Here is a 16412-nt window from a genome sequence, read left to right on the forward strand (position 1 = left end):
AGCAGGACAAGGCTTTCACTACATACAGCTGCTCCTGACTCCAGTGGGAGGGACCCACAGAGTCCAGTCCCTGTGTGGGTGCTTAAACAGAGCTGAGTGGAAGGGGCAGAAATCAGTGTCATTAGTTGAAAGTGAGGTAAATAATTATCTCTCTGGCAAGGAGTTGATGAGGTTTAGTTAGTTAAAACTTTTTATTTGCATGGAAACTCAAAGAAGATAATCTTTGTCAGATCCAAGTAGCAGGGTCACCGGCTATTCTGGTTTGCCCATGATCATGGGGCTTCTGGGGATGTAGAACTTCTAATGTAAAACCAGACATTCCTTGGCAAACTAGGATCACCCTAGTTAGTATTTCTCTTCCTTCACAGCCTCAACTTTTCTTCGTTTTTTCATTCTGTTGTAGGCTGAGTGCTTCTTTCTAGTATGTTCTTTATACACCAGACCTCTGCTGAATAATGGAGTCCCAGAGCTGGAAGAGATCCTCAGATGTCATGAAGTCATCCACTGCCTCCCAGCAGGTTTCATTTGGATGGTCTGTTTTCAGATTGTCTGTTCCCAGTTGTGGGCTGGGCAAGGAGCATCCACAGGTAAGGAACGGTTGATGCTTATTCCATTATTTTATAATCCTTACTATTTGCTATTTGAATTTCTTCCCTCTTTTCCAGTTTTTTTTTTTCTTTTTACAAGTTATTATGGAATTGGAAGGGAAGTGTGGCTGCCAAGGTTTTTGCAGGAGAATTATGAGGGTGTCCTAGAGTTTAGAGTTGCAGAGTTCTTAATATGTAGCAGGGGTCATGGTGTAGGGGAAATTACTGATTTGTAAGGAGACATTTAAATAAAAATTTCCAGGGAATAGGGGCCTAAACTGAGAGTTCAGTGTTTAGAAAATTCCCTAAAACTGCTATTAGAATTATAAGGAGATTGGCTTGTCTAGTTCTTTAACAAGAAAGTTGCTGACATTTCAAATTCTGTATTTGCTTAGATATGGCTGAATTCCTATCTTTGGCTGGTTAATTCTTTATATTTGGTTTTCTCTTATATCCTATTGTGATATCTGAATAGGTCTCAGTAACTCGTTTCTTTTTAATGATTTTATTTTTCCTTTTTCTCCCCAAAGCCCCCCAGTACACAGCTGCGTATTTTTAGTTGTGGGTCCCTCTAGTTGTGGCATGTGGGACACCGCTTCAGCATGGCTTGATGAGCGGTGCCATGTCCCCACCCAGGATCCGAACTGGCGAAACCCTGGGCCACTGAAGTGGAGCGTGCGAACTTAAACGCTCCGCCACAGGGCTGGCCCCAGGTCTCAGTAACTCTTAAGGTTCAAGAAGTGGAATTCATTTTTTTTTTGTAAATATATTGCCCTTTTCCACCTCATCTGGGGCAGATGATCTATCTAACCTCAGTTGTCCAGACCACTATTGGGTCCCAGTTGCCTTGGCTTGGGTAAACTAGAGAGAAGTGGTTCCAATACTGTCTAGAAAGCTCTATTTGTCAAATTCTGGATCCCAAGCCTTGGCTCGGTTTAAGACTTCAGGACACATACATATATATATTTGTCGTTGTTAGATAAATTGTTTTGTCCAAAGTTATAAGTACATGCTCACTGTAGTATAATTTGTACAATATAGAAAAATAATAGGAAAAAGAAGAAAATTACTCCGATACTACCTAGAGACAATGACTGAGTTTGGGAGTGTTTCCTTCTGCTGTTTCTTATGCAGTTTTGCTTTTTTTCATATCTTACAATATTGCACACTAGTTTTTTCACTTGAATTATAACACGAATGTTTTTCCATTTTACTGTGAAGTCTTTTTAATAACATATTTGATGATTGCATAACATTCTATGGAATGCTGTAGCATTTCAGGTAGGACATAGCTTGGTAGAGGAGATGGCAATGTACACGTAAAGTCAGCTTTGATTATGTTGCCAAATTACTTGGGCAGGAATATAAAATCTTATGGACAAAAAAGGTGTCCTCAGAGGGTGGGAACAGATAGATGTAGTGTATCCCACATAGCTTCTCTTGCTCTGCACTGATCCAGATGAGGCACATGGCTTCAGCTGATACTCTCCATAATAGGTCTCTGGATCTGGAAGGCTCCACAGCTCTCTCACCAGCCCTTGTATCGTTGGAAGAAATTACACCAACAAACTATGCACTTTTGCCGAAGATAATCATTACAACACCAACCTTTCCTGGAACCAAACTTAGCATGAATAAGTGATGCTCTTGTCTTAGAGGATGTGTCAGTTATCAATTTATTGCCTTACAGTTACAATTCACTCTTCATTGCCTGCTCCAAGAAAATGTATATGGGCCTTTTAAACATTTTTTGTTTGCCAGATGATACCGTGTTAAGCTTTGGCAGTAGAAAGTGCCTGAAAGACATTTCAGGAGGAAAGAATTTTGCTCCCTAAACAGACTCCTAGAGTGCATGTGACTTCTCCAGCACCTGGCTTCTGCCGTGCATGGTAGGCAGCAGCACCCAGTGCCCAGCAGCTTATTCTTGCCCCTCTTCCTGGTGATTTTGTGGTGGCATGCCTCCAGTGAGTCATCACTGTGAACAGCTTTCCCAACACCCTAGAGAATGGATTTCCAGCAAGTCCCAGATAGCAGATTTCCAGCAAGTTTCACCAACATGGCACCATAGCAATTTCTCTGCCATTCGTTGAGCTTTGACTGTGACCTCTCCAGTGAGGTCTGAATTTTAGCCCTGGTTGAGGAGAGGCTAGAAGCATTCTGTGGGCACTCTATCTCAGCCCTGGGAGGTAGTGGCTGCTCCTTATTCCCATATTCTTTAGAGTTCTCTTTACTTCTTAGTAGCCAGTTCCTTTTTACTCCAATCTCTTGATATGATTAGTAGTTCTTTTTGTTAAACATTCTTGCTCAAATCACCACGTGTCTTCTTTCTCCTGATGGGACCCAGACTGATAAAGTGAGGAAGCAGAGGGAGAGCCCAGGTGTCTGTCTTTACCTAGTTTCTAGCATGATGGAAAGGTCACTTCTCTCAGTAGTCTACTCCCTGATTCTTAGCCTTCCTGAGCCCCAGATTCCTCATCTGTAAAATAGTGTTAATAATAGTACCTGTCTCATAGAGTTCTTGAGGGTTAAAAGAGATAACACATATAAATTATTTGAAACGTTGCCTGCCACATAGTAAATACTCAATAAATGTTATTGGTCATTATAGTTTAATTTGAGTAGATTTGACATTGAGTTTGGTTGGAGGACCACAAGTACAAATCCAGTTCTTGACAAAAGCATATATCACAGTTTACTTCACTGTTCCCACATGGTAGACATTTGGTTACTTTTACTATTTTACTATAATAAACAATGCCATAATGAACATCTTTGTGTATAAAACCAATTTATTCTAGGATTTTCTTTCTTTATGAGGGGAGATGGAAAGTCATTTATTCTTAGGGAAGTTCTCCATTAGCAGGAGTTCTGGCCTGATTCAATAAGGGAAGTAGAATTAGAAAGTACAGAATAAATCATTTTGATGATCTCAGTGACTCTGTGATTTCGCCAACTTCTCAAGAACCTCTTTCTGACTCTGCTCCTTAACATGTGACAAAACTAACTTTTTCTTTTTGAGGAAATACTAATATCTAATACACAGTAAGTCCTCTTATCATAGTTCTTAGAAAGTTTTTTGGTTCTAAGTTAGGCACCTTAGAGGTGCCCATTCTGAGTTAGTCAATCGAATTAACCAATATTTATTAAAATGCCAATTGGTTTATAAATTACACAATTTTGGATAGAATTTCAGCAGTGACTTAATAGTATGAGACCTGGGCAATTTATTTTAAGCTCGGAATCTTGGAACAATTATTTTGGCTTTTCTGAGACTCAGTTTCTTCATCCATAAAAAGGAGATAATAATGCTCATGTTAATTCAGTTATTCAGTAATTATGTGCCAAATACCCTTCTAGGTGCTTGGAGTGCATCAGTAGAAGATAAAACCCCTGTTCCAAAGGATCTTATGTTCTAGTTGGGGGAATAAAAAGGAGGGGGATGGATAATACATGATAAACATAATGCTTAAGTAAATTATACAGCATGTTGGAAGATGGTAAGTGCAATGAAAAATACAGAGTTGGAAAATAAAGGAAAAGGAAGATCCAATGTGTTTGGAAGGATTCATTTTCTAGAAGGATAGTTAGGGTAGGGCTAACTGCCCTATGAGATAACATTTGAGCAAAGACTTAAAGGAGGTAAATCCATTAGTGCTGCAGCTATATGGCCAGAAGTATTCTAGGTAGAAAGGAGAGCAAGTACAAGGGCCCCACAGCAGGAGCATGTCAGGCATGTTTGAGGAACAGCAAGGACACTGTAGCTGAAGCAGAGTGAGTGAAAGGGAAAATGGGAGGAGATGAACTCAGAGAAGCAAAAAGTCCCAGATCATGTTGGACCTTCTAGGCCATCATCGGAGCTTTAGTTTTTACTCTGAGAGAAATGAAGTGTAATGGAGGGTTTTGAACAGAGGATTGACATGATTAGACTTATATTTTATCAGAATCACTCTCTCGAGTGAGGATAACCCAGGGGGTTGAGGGTGCTATATCATCCCTGCCTCCTTCCTGTTCCCTTCCACATGGAGGAGACAACATGGCAGCTGAAAACGGGGGGGCAGTAAGGGGAGTTGGAGAGTCATGCAGAGGCGTGGGCTGAGGTTGGGGAGGTAGATGCTGGTGGGCCAGCAGCTGAGAATACTGCAGAGAGGAGGCGGTGTAGAGGTGGTAGGCATAAGAGACAGCCAGCATGGTGGGGGGTTGATTATATTGAGCAAATTAGTAAATTAATTGCACATATAAATAAATATAATGAGGATAATGGAAGCTAAGTTTCTCACTGTTGTAGAAGAAATTTACAAGCACAGAAAGGGGAAAGGCTAGAAGGAACTCTAAAGTGTGGTTTTGGAATTGGAGGTATCAGAATGAACTCTCTCAGTCTCTCATTATAGATATAAATGCATGTGTCCATGAATATACATATACGTATCTCCTAACTATGTCCACTGAGAAGCCTTACAAACAATGGCACCCTAGTAACAATGAATACAATTATCTACCCAGATGTTGGTTTCTAAGTACCATCCTGCACTAAGAGAAGCCAGGGGTCCTTGGAGAAATGGCCAATGGCTGATTCCAGGGTGGGGGCTGGAAAGTATCAGTGAACCTAGAACATCTTCTTATGCTGTAAAATAAGGAAATACTCACTGAATAATGAGGACATTTCAAAAGGAAACAGGGGCTCCTATTGGCCAAATCAGGGACAATCTTAGCATAAGAAATGGTATTAATGGATTACAACCCATTGAATAAAATAAGAATCCCTGAGTACATACTGGTATAAATAAATAAATGAAAAGGGAAAGCTTGTCTAAAAAAATTGGCTTAGAATGCATGTTAATAATGTAGAAGGAATAATGGAAATAGAAAATCTCCATGTGGTAACCGTCACAGATGTGGTTGATTTTGGTTGAAGCTGTCAATCAGCTAAGGCTGACTGGTGAAGATTTCATAAGGAACACAGTATTTTGACATAATATACGAATAGCTCCCCATAAAATATTAATCATTTACAATGGAAAAAAAATGGTGAATTTAAGTGGAGAAATCTGGCAGACATCAACATGATCAGGTGATTAAGGTTAACATCACCATTGGTGGGATGGATTGACTTTGTGTCTTTTGATGAGATACACTGAGAAAAAGTAAGGCAATTTTTCTGTGGAATTCTTGCCAAGAGTGAATTGCCTGAGTCTCATCATGGGGAAACATCAGACATTCCATGCTGGAGGTTGCTGTGGCCTGAATTTTTGAGTGTCCCCCAAATTCAGATGCTAGAATCTTAATGCCCAATGTGATGGTGTTACAAGGCGGGACCTTTGGAAAGTGTTTAAGTCATGAGGATAGAACCCTCATGAATGGGGTTAGTGCCTTATAAAAGAGGCTCCAGAGAGATCCCTACCTCCCTTCTATCATGTGAGGACACAGCAAGAAGGCTATGGATATGAACCAGGAAGATAGCCCCCAGCAAAACACAACCATGCTGGTGCCTTGATCTTGGTCTTCCTAACCTCCAGAGCTATGAGAAATAAATGTTTGTTGTTTTTAAGCTACTCAGTCTGTGGTATTTTGTTATAGCAACCTGAATGAACTAAGACAGAGGTTATCCTACAGAATGTATCACACATCCTACAGAGTGTCTAGTACATGAAAGAGGGGGAAAGACTCAGGAATTGTTCCAGATGGAAGGACTCTAAAGAATCATAATAGCTAAATGCTACACATGTTCTTAAGAGGACCCTGGATCACAGAGGAAAGAAAGACATTCTTGGAACAATTAGAGAAATCTGAATGAGATTGGATGGTCATGTTGTATCAATGCTGATTTCCTAATTCAAAGAGTTGTATGCTGGTTGTATAGGAGAGTGTTCTTGTTTTTGGAAAATGCACATTACAGAATACCTTGGGATGATAGGACTTACTCTCAAAAGGTTCAGAATATATAGTTAAAACTATTTCAAAATAGTTTTATTTCTGAAAGAAGACTATTGGAGGTGAGAGATGATGATGACTTAGACCAGGAGGCGACAGTGACAGTGGTGGAAAGTGGTTAGATTCTAGATATAGTCTGAAGGTAGAACCAATAGGACTTCCTGATGAATTGAACATAGGTTATGAAAAGAAAACAGGATGCAAGAATGACTCCAAGAATTTTGGCTTGAGCGTCTGAATGAATAGAATTACCACCAACTTATAAACTACAGTGGGGCAGGTTTTGGGGGGAAGGTTGAGAGTTCCATTTTGGATGTGTTGAGTTTGAGATATTCACTAGACATCCTAATGAAGATGTCAAGTAGGCAGTTAGATACCAGAATTTGGAGTTCAAGAAGAGATCTGGGCTGAAAATATTAGATTTGGGAGTTGTCAGCAAGCAGATGGCTTTTAGTCATAAGGGGATGAGATCACCAAGGGAGGGATGGTAGATTGAATAGAAAAGAGGACATTCTCAACACTGCTTGGCAGGGATTTTTTTCAGCCTAGGTAAACTCACTCACAAATATCCAACTATGTGAAAATCCATGCCTAAAATCCCTACATTCTTTGTCCTCAAAGAGCTAACAGTTTGACACATGAAAAGAAGATTAGCAACAAAAAACCCAATAATACTATAAACATTAACATTTACACTGTATTTACTATGTGTTAGGCACAATGCTAAATGCTTTATATGGATTATCACATTTCATCTTCACCTCAACCTTATGAGAGAGGTAGTATCGTTTCTATTTTTTGTATAAGGAAACTGAGGGTTAGAGGATTTAAATAATTTGTTCAAGGCCTCGCATTAGTAAACAGTGAGGCTGGGGTTTGCACCCTGTGTTCTACCTACACAGCCTTCAATATGAGTGACTGTGCTATCCTGCCTCAAGTCTTGGACTAGTGCAAAAAGAAGCGTGTAGTGGGGCTCAAGATCCCTCTTGAGTAGCTAAAACGACCAATCCAAACCAACATATTCATACACACACACACACACACACACACACACACACACAATCTGTAGCTGAAGATGTAGAGGATTTGAGAAAATTCCATTCCCCAGAATGACTGCCCCTCACTTACTAGGGGTGCTACCCCCCGGAGAAGAGAAGGGCCTTAGAAACTCCAGTGTGATGGAGGGAGAACTACACGGCGATAAACCCATGCTTCCAAGGACCGTAGTCCAACAACAGGGAGTAGAGAAAGTATTCCAGGCTTCAAAGAGAACCAACTGCTCCTGAGTTCTGAACACAACCGACCCTGTGTTTTTAGGAGCCTTGTCTCTCCTGAAATTTTCTTCTTTTGGCTGACTGTTATTTGCCACTTGTATAAGCTACTGAGCCACATCACTGGTGTGAAGTTTCAAAGCTTACATATTTCTTCTTGTAATCAGTTTAGTCGATCTTGTAACTATAAAGAGTGAGATGGTAAATCCTGAGCACCCATTCTGAGTCAGAATTTATGACAAGAACAACGTGCTTGTGCCCAAACAGAACCAAGCATGTATGGTAATATGGCACTTGAAATTTATGTACTTCCTTTTATCCAAGGAACAGAAAGTGCTTCTATAAAATGGATTAAGAGCCAACTGTCTACAGCAGGCGATGAGAACAGTTCAAAATAGGACTGCTGAGGGAATCATTTAATTTCTGCAAGGCCCGGGTTCACACTAAACAACCGTGTTTCCCAATGTTTTATGGAAGTGGTTATAGGAGACCACTGCCATTTCAACCCCTGCTCAGCAGTGATGAATTTAACTGCGTCTTTGCCCACCAGTTGTGTAATTGGAGTCATTCTTTCATCACTGCTGTTTGGAACTGGTTGCAATTCAGATCTAGTCTTGGTGTTTGCTGAGGAGATAGATTATCAGCAGAACAGATCCCAATCATTCCCTTCCACTGTCTAACTAGTTAGCTCTTCTCCTTAGTAAGGGCAACTCTGTGATTCTCTTTGCTAGCTGTAAAAACTCTAGTCCTGTAGACAAGCTCACTTTAATTTACAACCCTGCTATATAATAAAATGGCTTCTATAAAGTGAATACTTTAAAAAAGCCATGGTGTGATAGGGCCTAGTATTAGTTACCTATTGCTGCAGCATAACGAATTACCCAAAAACCAAAATTGCCTTAAAACAACATTAATTATCTCCCAGTTTCTGTGGGTCCGGAGTCCTTGTGTGGCTTGACTGGGTCCTCAGCTTTAGGGTCTCTCACAAGGCCACAGTCAAGGTGCTACTTAGGCATGTGGTCATCTCAAGGCTTGACTAGGGGAGAATTTGCTTTCACTCGTGGTTTTGGGCAGGATTTAGAATCCCATGTGCTGTTGAACTAAAGCCTCAGTTCCTCACAAGCTTTTGGTCAGAGATCTACCTCAGTCCCTTGCCATCTGAGCATCTCAGAGGCAAGAGAGCAAGAGAGAGTGCCAGCAAGAGAGAGAACACTAGCAAGATGGAAGTGATAGTCTTTGTAACCTAATCACAGAAGTGACATCCCACCACCTCTGCCATATTCTGTTAGTTAGAAGCACATCACCAGTTCACACTTAAGGGCAGGGGATTACACAGGTCATGAAAACCAGGAGGCGAGGATCATTGAGAGCTATTTTGGAAGGCTGCCTAGCATAGTCTTACACATACATTGTCTCACTTTATCCTCATAATAATTCTCCAATGCAGTGCTAGTACTCTCATTTTACAGATGGGGCAATGAGTTCTCAGATCTCTCTACTTGCACCAACTGACACTGAAATTCATCTTTAGTGATTCACAGTGTTCATTCATTTACGTATTTATTCCATGAATATGTGGAATTATAAAGTGTGAGGTGTGCTACTGTGTTAGGTGCTGGTAAGTTTTTATTCTTGATAAAGTATAGGTGTACACAACTATCCTGGTAGTTCTTAAATGAGTGTTGCTTGAGAGGAGGAACTATTCATAAAGTATATATAGCATAGTGCTTAATTTATTGTTATACCAATAGCAAATATTCATAAGAATTATTAATTAATCTATTTTAAAATTTTCAGATATACAACTGGGAGCGCTCTTCTGGTTTTTGAGTGTCTAGGCTCCAATCACTTCCATTTCAGAGATGATGAAACACACATGAATAGTAGTTATGATGTGAATAACGCCCCAGAAACTGAAGTGCAGAATTTCATTTCAGTCCTATTTATAGCCCAACCTCTTTGTACAAACGACACTGGAAAAGCCGACATGTAACTTGAGTCAGCTCCACATTAAATGCACATCAAGTACACACCGCAGGCATTAATGAGGCTCATCACTGTATTGCTGATGAAATAATGTGTAAAAATAATTTTGTAAATTGAAAAATGCACATAAATATAAAAGATGAATTTTAAAAATTGTTGGTGCTGTGCCTTCCTTAACTCAGAGGAGCCTACAGTGTGCCAAGCACTGTGCTGAGTGCTTCTTAGAACATTACTCATTTAATTCCCCTCACATCTGCTCCGAAAAGCAAGGTCAGGCCTGGTGGTCACTGTGGTGCCAAAGGGGTTTGGTTCTCTTTGCTGAGATGGCTCTGGGATCTGCGAGTCCTTGGTGGCCAAAGACAGAGAGAGTTCCAAGTGAAACTGTCTTTACTGACCAAGTGAAATCCTGGAGTTTACGGAAGTGGGGATACGGCCCACCACTGTGCCCCACACAAAAACAGGTCTGTGCAAGCGTGCTTGTTCCTTTTAGAAAGATGCAATACCTTCTGAGATAGCAGAAGATGCTCTGGGATTTTAAAATCAGTGAGAGGGACGACTGGTGTAGAGGATTTCTTGATTAACGGAAAGGCAAGAGTTCTTCTGGGGACCATCATCTAGCAGACTAGATGTAGCCAAGACACAGTGAAGTGGTCATTCCTGATCCATGCAATTACCCGGAGGTCAAAAGGAAAGACAGGCCCAGTTTAATAAAACCCAACAGCAGGCGTCTAGAGAATCAATAAATGTTGGTTGATGCCCACAGGGCAACTTGGAAGCAAAGTTACTCCAACTGGAAGACCTTTTGCAGATAGTTATTTTTAAACAACAATCTAAGATGTGTAAAAGCAGAAATAGAAATGACTGGTGGCAGGAACCCTGACTTGCTGCCTTGAAATCATTAGTATGCTGTGGTTGATTTGCAGCTTTTTATGGTGTGGTCAAGAGGTCTCAATGATTTAATACCTCCTTTCCTACCACCTGCCTCTCCAAGGAAAAAAAAAAAAACTGTGATAAAATATTCTATAGAACCAGTACTCTAAGTAGCAGCCTCTATAGCAACAGAGCAGGTAGGAGGTAGCCGTTGTAGTTTCTTTTACTTTTTTCTCCAAATATCCAGATTTCTAAGTGATGAGAAAACACAAACATCAAAAACCTCATTAGAATTTTGGATTAAAGACAGCTATCTGTCTTGTTTCATTTTTGATATGCCAGCTGATAATTGGGCTATGGTTGAGTCTAAAAATAACATACAGTACATTAAAATAATATTCCTTGGCTACATTTCCAAAGTGGCATTCTGGGACTTCTGTGCATTAATCCGGTAACAATAACAGGATTTGCGCTTTTAACTCCCCTGGTGTAGCTTTGAAAATTTAGCCTAAAGCAGCTAATGTTGCCGTTTAAATCATCCTCTCACCATCCTTAGGGAAATGAGGAGATTAAAAAAATGACAACCCAACAGCTCAAATGACCTATACCTGGGAGAATAAGAGAAACAAGGTATTTCCTCTCAGGAACTGGGCTGATCAATATAAATATTTCAAAAGAGCCATCATGCAATAAAGGACTTAGACTTTGTATCCTACTTCAGAGCACCCTGGATATCTCCAGCGTGGACATATCAGGTTTCCCACAGGCAAGGGAGACAGTGTGACCACCAAATAACTGGAACTGAATTGAGTTGCATATGTGTGAGCCTGTGTGTGTGTGTGTAGGGAAAGAAGGGGAAGGAAGCTGTCATTATTGTATGTGTTTCTGGTAAACGTTCTTTCTTCCCTGCAGAAATTTGGGTGTATCCCAGAAATTAGGTGCTGTTAATCATGTTAGCTAAAAAAAGCATATCCTAAAATTTGCCCCCAGCTCTAAATTGAAGCTGTACATAGCTCTAAATTGAAGTGGCAGGAGTTTTTCAATGATACCATTAATTGCGTTTTATTAATTGAGAAAAAGAGCTTTTGTGTAGCTGTGGTTGTGATGGGCTAGATTTAATCAATGTAGGTACCACTAACAGGCTGGCACTGCTTTTGGCCTGCAATGCCTTTGAATTTCTAAAATGGAAAAGGAGGCCAACACACTGAGCAATTATTTCAGAACAGATTGCCCGTTAACATTTCATAATATCACCGAAATACATCCTTTCTGGGACAGAGCCTTGCTTTGGCTACGAACATCCAAGAGGTGGCAGCACCCCATGCTTTGTTAGCTGGCTGCATCCCTCCAGACAGAGCTCACCGCAGAGGTCTCATCATTGCGTCACCTGAAAGCCAGTTTGCAGGGTGGGGGTGGGGGGAGTGATGGAGAGGAGATATAGCATTTTGCATCTCAGTTCTTCTGGAGAGTTCAGGAAACAGCTGCACGGATTGTTTTAAATGGATTTGAAAAGATTTCTTTTTTTCCTTTTTTCTTCCTGAAATCTTCTGCCCTATGTGATATCTTTCTATGAAGACCACATGGGTACACTTGTGTGTTCTCTGGTTGACTCCCTAAGGGAGGAAGAGTTTCAGTCACCAGGGATCCCCTGGAACCCCATTTTCAGTTGTCTGTACTTGTCTTTATAAACACAGGAAGGTGGGATTAAGACAGCACCATCGACAATCGTCTTTTGGAGCATGTATGTGTGCAAGACACTTAACAAGCATTGAGAATGCGACACTGTCCCCACCTACGACAGTTCTCTTCTTCCCTAACTATACTCCCAGCCCCCTCCCCCATCTCATACTAAAAATACTCCATAGAAAAAATAGCTGTTGAGACAGCATCAAAACCTGCACAAATAAGTGCCAATGTAGCCTGACATGTTAAGTGTCAAATGCCTGTGCTGAAAAGCATCTGGTGACTTGGATGAGGGAGCATCAGGGCTAGTCTAGCCTGGCCAGGGTCCAGGTATCTGGAGAACCTAGCCCTCTACATGTGTATTAGGTGGTTTGAGGGCAAGAGCTGGAACACTGAGGCAACTTTGAGGATAGGGTTTATCCCCAGGATACGGGAGACAGGACTCATGGGTAACTAGTCTTCAGGAGGCCATGAGGAAGCTGGAACTGGGAGTCCAGCACAGTTCAGCCATGGGAGTTCCTACCCCACCTCTATTTGTCATAAGGACTTGGCCTCTGTGTCCACCACAATTGCTGCCACCAACTTGGCCCAGCTTTTAGCTCTGTGCATCTTTTCATCAGTTAATTTCTTTAGCTTAATCTTGACTTCGGCACTCTCATACCCTCTGTCCCATAGCTTTCCTATATGGCATGTGCTCTCTATTTATATCTTTTCAACCTTTGTTTCCACTCACAACTCAATGATTATCTTCCCTGTATCTCCCATTCGATATCCAGAAAGAGAAGGGGAGAGAGAGAAAGAGAAGGATAGGAGAGAGAGACTCATTAGTTCAGTTAATCACATAATCACATAGTCCCTGTCTGGGCAGAGCTTTGGAGGCTAGACCACCTCGCAGGGGATGAACCAGACTATGATTGGCAGTCCTTGAGTCACCCTTATTAAAGACTTGCTCAGGGTGCTCCCCAGCCTGGACGGTGAGCACGGCTATACCCTTCAGAAGGGCTGCGGGTGTGGAAGGCGCTGACTGACATTTTGCCCCTTTCTCCATGCAAAAGAAGGAGCAGCAGTGTTCTCTGAGGCTCCATGATGCTGGATGTCCTGGTGGCAGAGTACTGCTGCCCTGGTGGGTTGCTCAAACCCTAGGAAGAGAAGAACTCTTCACCTCTTTGCTTCTTTGCAAGAATTCAATCATGCAGCTTGGAGAACACACTTAAGGGTAGTAATTTACACTCAACCTTCAATGATTCCAGAGACTTGGAGAAAAGGGAACAGAACCTTCATTTGAACCATGATGTCATGCAATTTTGCACAGCACAGGTTTGTTTGGGCCAGGACGGGGGAGGGGAGTGGTTGGATTAGATACTAGTCTCCTTGTCGTAATCAAGTTTTACTTAATAAGATCTGACTTATATTTTAATCCAAAAACAGATTCTCAAGTTCTACCTCTAGGTGCCATAACATATGCAGCAATGAGCAACTTACCTGTTGCCAGTCAGTTGGCAGCGTCTTTGGTTATTATAGCCAAGCCATCTGGAGCAGGCGCGAGGGGGGCCCATGGGATATGATGGCCAGATAGCTGCTGCAGTTTCTTAGTCTTGGCCTTCCTCTAGTCCTTTTACTCTTACACCGAGGGCACGTATCAAAACTAGGCAGCTTATTTGCATTTGGTTACTTCCAGTTGAGTCACAAAGAACTTGAGGAGCTTTTTCTCCTTCTGCTATTTGCCTTGAAAGCCTGAACATCCCCTCCATCTCTTCCACTTGTAACCAGTTTCAGCCATAAGGCAGTGGTGGGAGTATGTTAACTGGGTGTGAGGATGAAGCAGGGTGCGAGCTATGGTTAGGTTTTTAGCGGTGGCTGAGTCCCTTCAGCACATCTATAGGGATTTCTATACAGTGAATTTGGTCACTAATTGCACTGCTTTGTGGCATCACATTTATCATTATCTGAAGTTAAAAAAATCTATTATTTGATGTTTCCTGATGTTATGTCTGAGCTCACTGATTAGATTGTAAGTTCCTTGAAAGAAGGGGCTTCTATACTCCTAAGCATCTCCTGCAATGTCGAACACAGTGTACAACGAGTAGGCACTCAATGGATATTTGTTAAGTTGACTTGACTCAACCTCAATTTCATGTTCAGCTCCGGAGATTTCTTACTACGTTCTAGATCCTTTCCAGTCATCCGATTGTAAACCTGGAAGTATAGATTCATTTTGATCAACTTTCCCACTTCTACCTTCTCTTGCTCACTTTAGGAAGAATGGTACCCTACATACTGAGTTTTCTGGCACTCAGAGTCCCATGTTTCTTGTGGGATTAGAAGTGTCCAGGAGTCTTCAGCCTTTGACTTCCTACTTTTCACTTTTCCTCTTAGTTAACTTCTTCATCCACCAGACTATTTTCCTCTCCTATTAGCATAGGTGAAATTATGCTGTGGTAAGAACAGCTTCCAAAACTCAGTGGAGATTCTACCTGACAGAGTGGCTCTGGGACCCAAATGGCAGACAGTCTGTCATCTCGGTGTGTGCTGCTGGGATCGCTACAGCACAGGAAACGAGCATGGATAACTGTGCACTAGTTCTTAACTAATTCTTCTACCAAGAAGTGACACACATTACGTCTGATCGTACTTCATTGGCCAAAGTTGCATGGTCTTGCTTACCTTCAGGGGGATGAAGAAGTGCGATCTTTTCACGTCCCTGCAGGAGGAGAGAACCAGAAATACTGGCCGTCTCCACAATGCCAACCACACCTCCTCAGAGGGTTTGGAAGCTGTGGCCTTCCTGTTCATTCTTTAGTGAGGCTTGGAATCCTTGAGAATAAATAGACACACTTTGTCCTTTGGATTTCACAGGACTTAAAAAACAAAAACCTGCAATAATGAAGATTTATGTCAATAAAAATGTTCTTTTCTATCTTATATAAATATCTCCTGTTTTTTGGTCAAATCAGTGATCAGAAGTAATTGATGCAACCCTTTCTAAGTGCCATCTGGAAGGAGATGGTTGGCGTAAGCAATCTGACATGTTTAGAGTTGCCAGGCCTGCTCATGTGTCTGATGCTTCCTACACCTCACAAGCACTCGAAGGCTCTGCAGCTCAAAGACTCATTCACCATAGAGCAGAGTCACTTTGGACTCATGGGATCCACTTTTTATTCCCTACCCTTTGCCTGCTTAGACTCTGTGGGTTGCAGTGCCAGACCCCAAGTTCTTCCAAAGTAGGCAGAGAGTTGACCTTGCTTACTCAGTCATCTTTTGTTCCTCACTGGCTCAATAACTCCCCTCCCTCCGAAGAATTAATTCTAACCATAAGAACGAGAAGTTTACTCACAAGTGTAATGAATTTGGTAGTCAACTCTCTTTTAACCAAAGTCAATGGACTATTACTATGACGTGCCAGGTAAGAGCCAACCATGGTGTGTTTGAAAGAGCCTTTTGCATTAGCGTTTGAAGATTGTCAGTCCCAGCTCCCCCATGTTCTAGCTGTGTTACCTTGGAAAAATCACTTGGCTTCTCTGAACCTACATGGGTAAAATCAGGATAATTATACTTACCTTGCAGGATGGAATTTCCTGTCTATAAAATGTAAATTATAATATCTACATCCCAGGGTTGTAAGGATTTAAATTATTTTGACAAAGATAATTTCTGGGCAAAATATGTATGTATAAGTATGTATATCCCAAACTGGGAACTTCTTCCCTCCTTTTTTGCTTGCTAATTAAGAGTCATAAATAAAATGCTGACGAGCTGCAGACTGCCGTCTGTGCTGTAGCTGGAGGGCTGTTTTGACTTTGCCTGACAAATGGCTAACCAGCCGCTCCCACCATGCCCAGCTCAAGTGTTCAGCGCTGAGAAATCCAGCTACTGCCAACAGCATCTTATAAACTTGTCACTGTTTACTTACTTGGTGACAGTGTTTTTGTTCACTGATCATCCCTGAGATTTCACCCGACAGGGCGTGTCTGTTTCCCTCCAAATGCCAAAACGCCATTTAAATACAATCCTTTCTCAAATCACATGAAAATAGTGAGGATTTCTAAATGAGATCTTGGTACCTTTGCAATTCATCCAGTTGGGGTGG

General features: G+C 41.5%; 2 long non-coding RNA genes across 2 annotated transcripts in view; one reads left to right on the top strand and one right to left on the bottom strand.

Annotated features, from left to right (window-relative positions):
* Window positions 1-581, top strand: part of LOC124237380 (uncharacterized) — a 23590-nt gene extending 23009 nt beyond the window's left edge. Inside the window, exon 3 of the long non-coding RNA XR_006887993.1 lies at window positions 404-581. This is a non-coding gene — a long non-coding RNA (uncharacterized LOC124237380). The remainder of the gene's footprint in view (window positions 1-403) is intronic.
* LOC124237381 (uncharacterized) overlaps window positions 1-16141 on the bottom strand; it is an 18394-nt gene extending 2253 nt beyond the window's left edge. Inside the window, exons 1-2 of the long non-coding RNA XR_006887994.1 lie at window positions 15883-16141; window positions 14990-15199 (exon numbers count right to left, since the gene is read on the bottom strand). This is a non-coding gene — a long non-coding RNA (uncharacterized LOC124237381). The remainder of the gene's footprint in view (window positions 1-14989; window positions 15200-15882) is intronic.
* Window positions 16142-16412: the final 271 nt, after the last annotated feature.

The sequence above is a fragment of the Equus quagga genome, chromosome 3 (genome assembly GCF_021613505.1).
Source record: "Equus quagga isolate Etosha38 chromosome 3, UCLA_HA_Equagga_1.0, whole genome shotgun sequence".
Classification (NCBI taxonomy): Eukaryota; Metazoa; Chordata; class Mammalia; order Perissodactyla; family Equidae; genus Equus; species Equus quagga.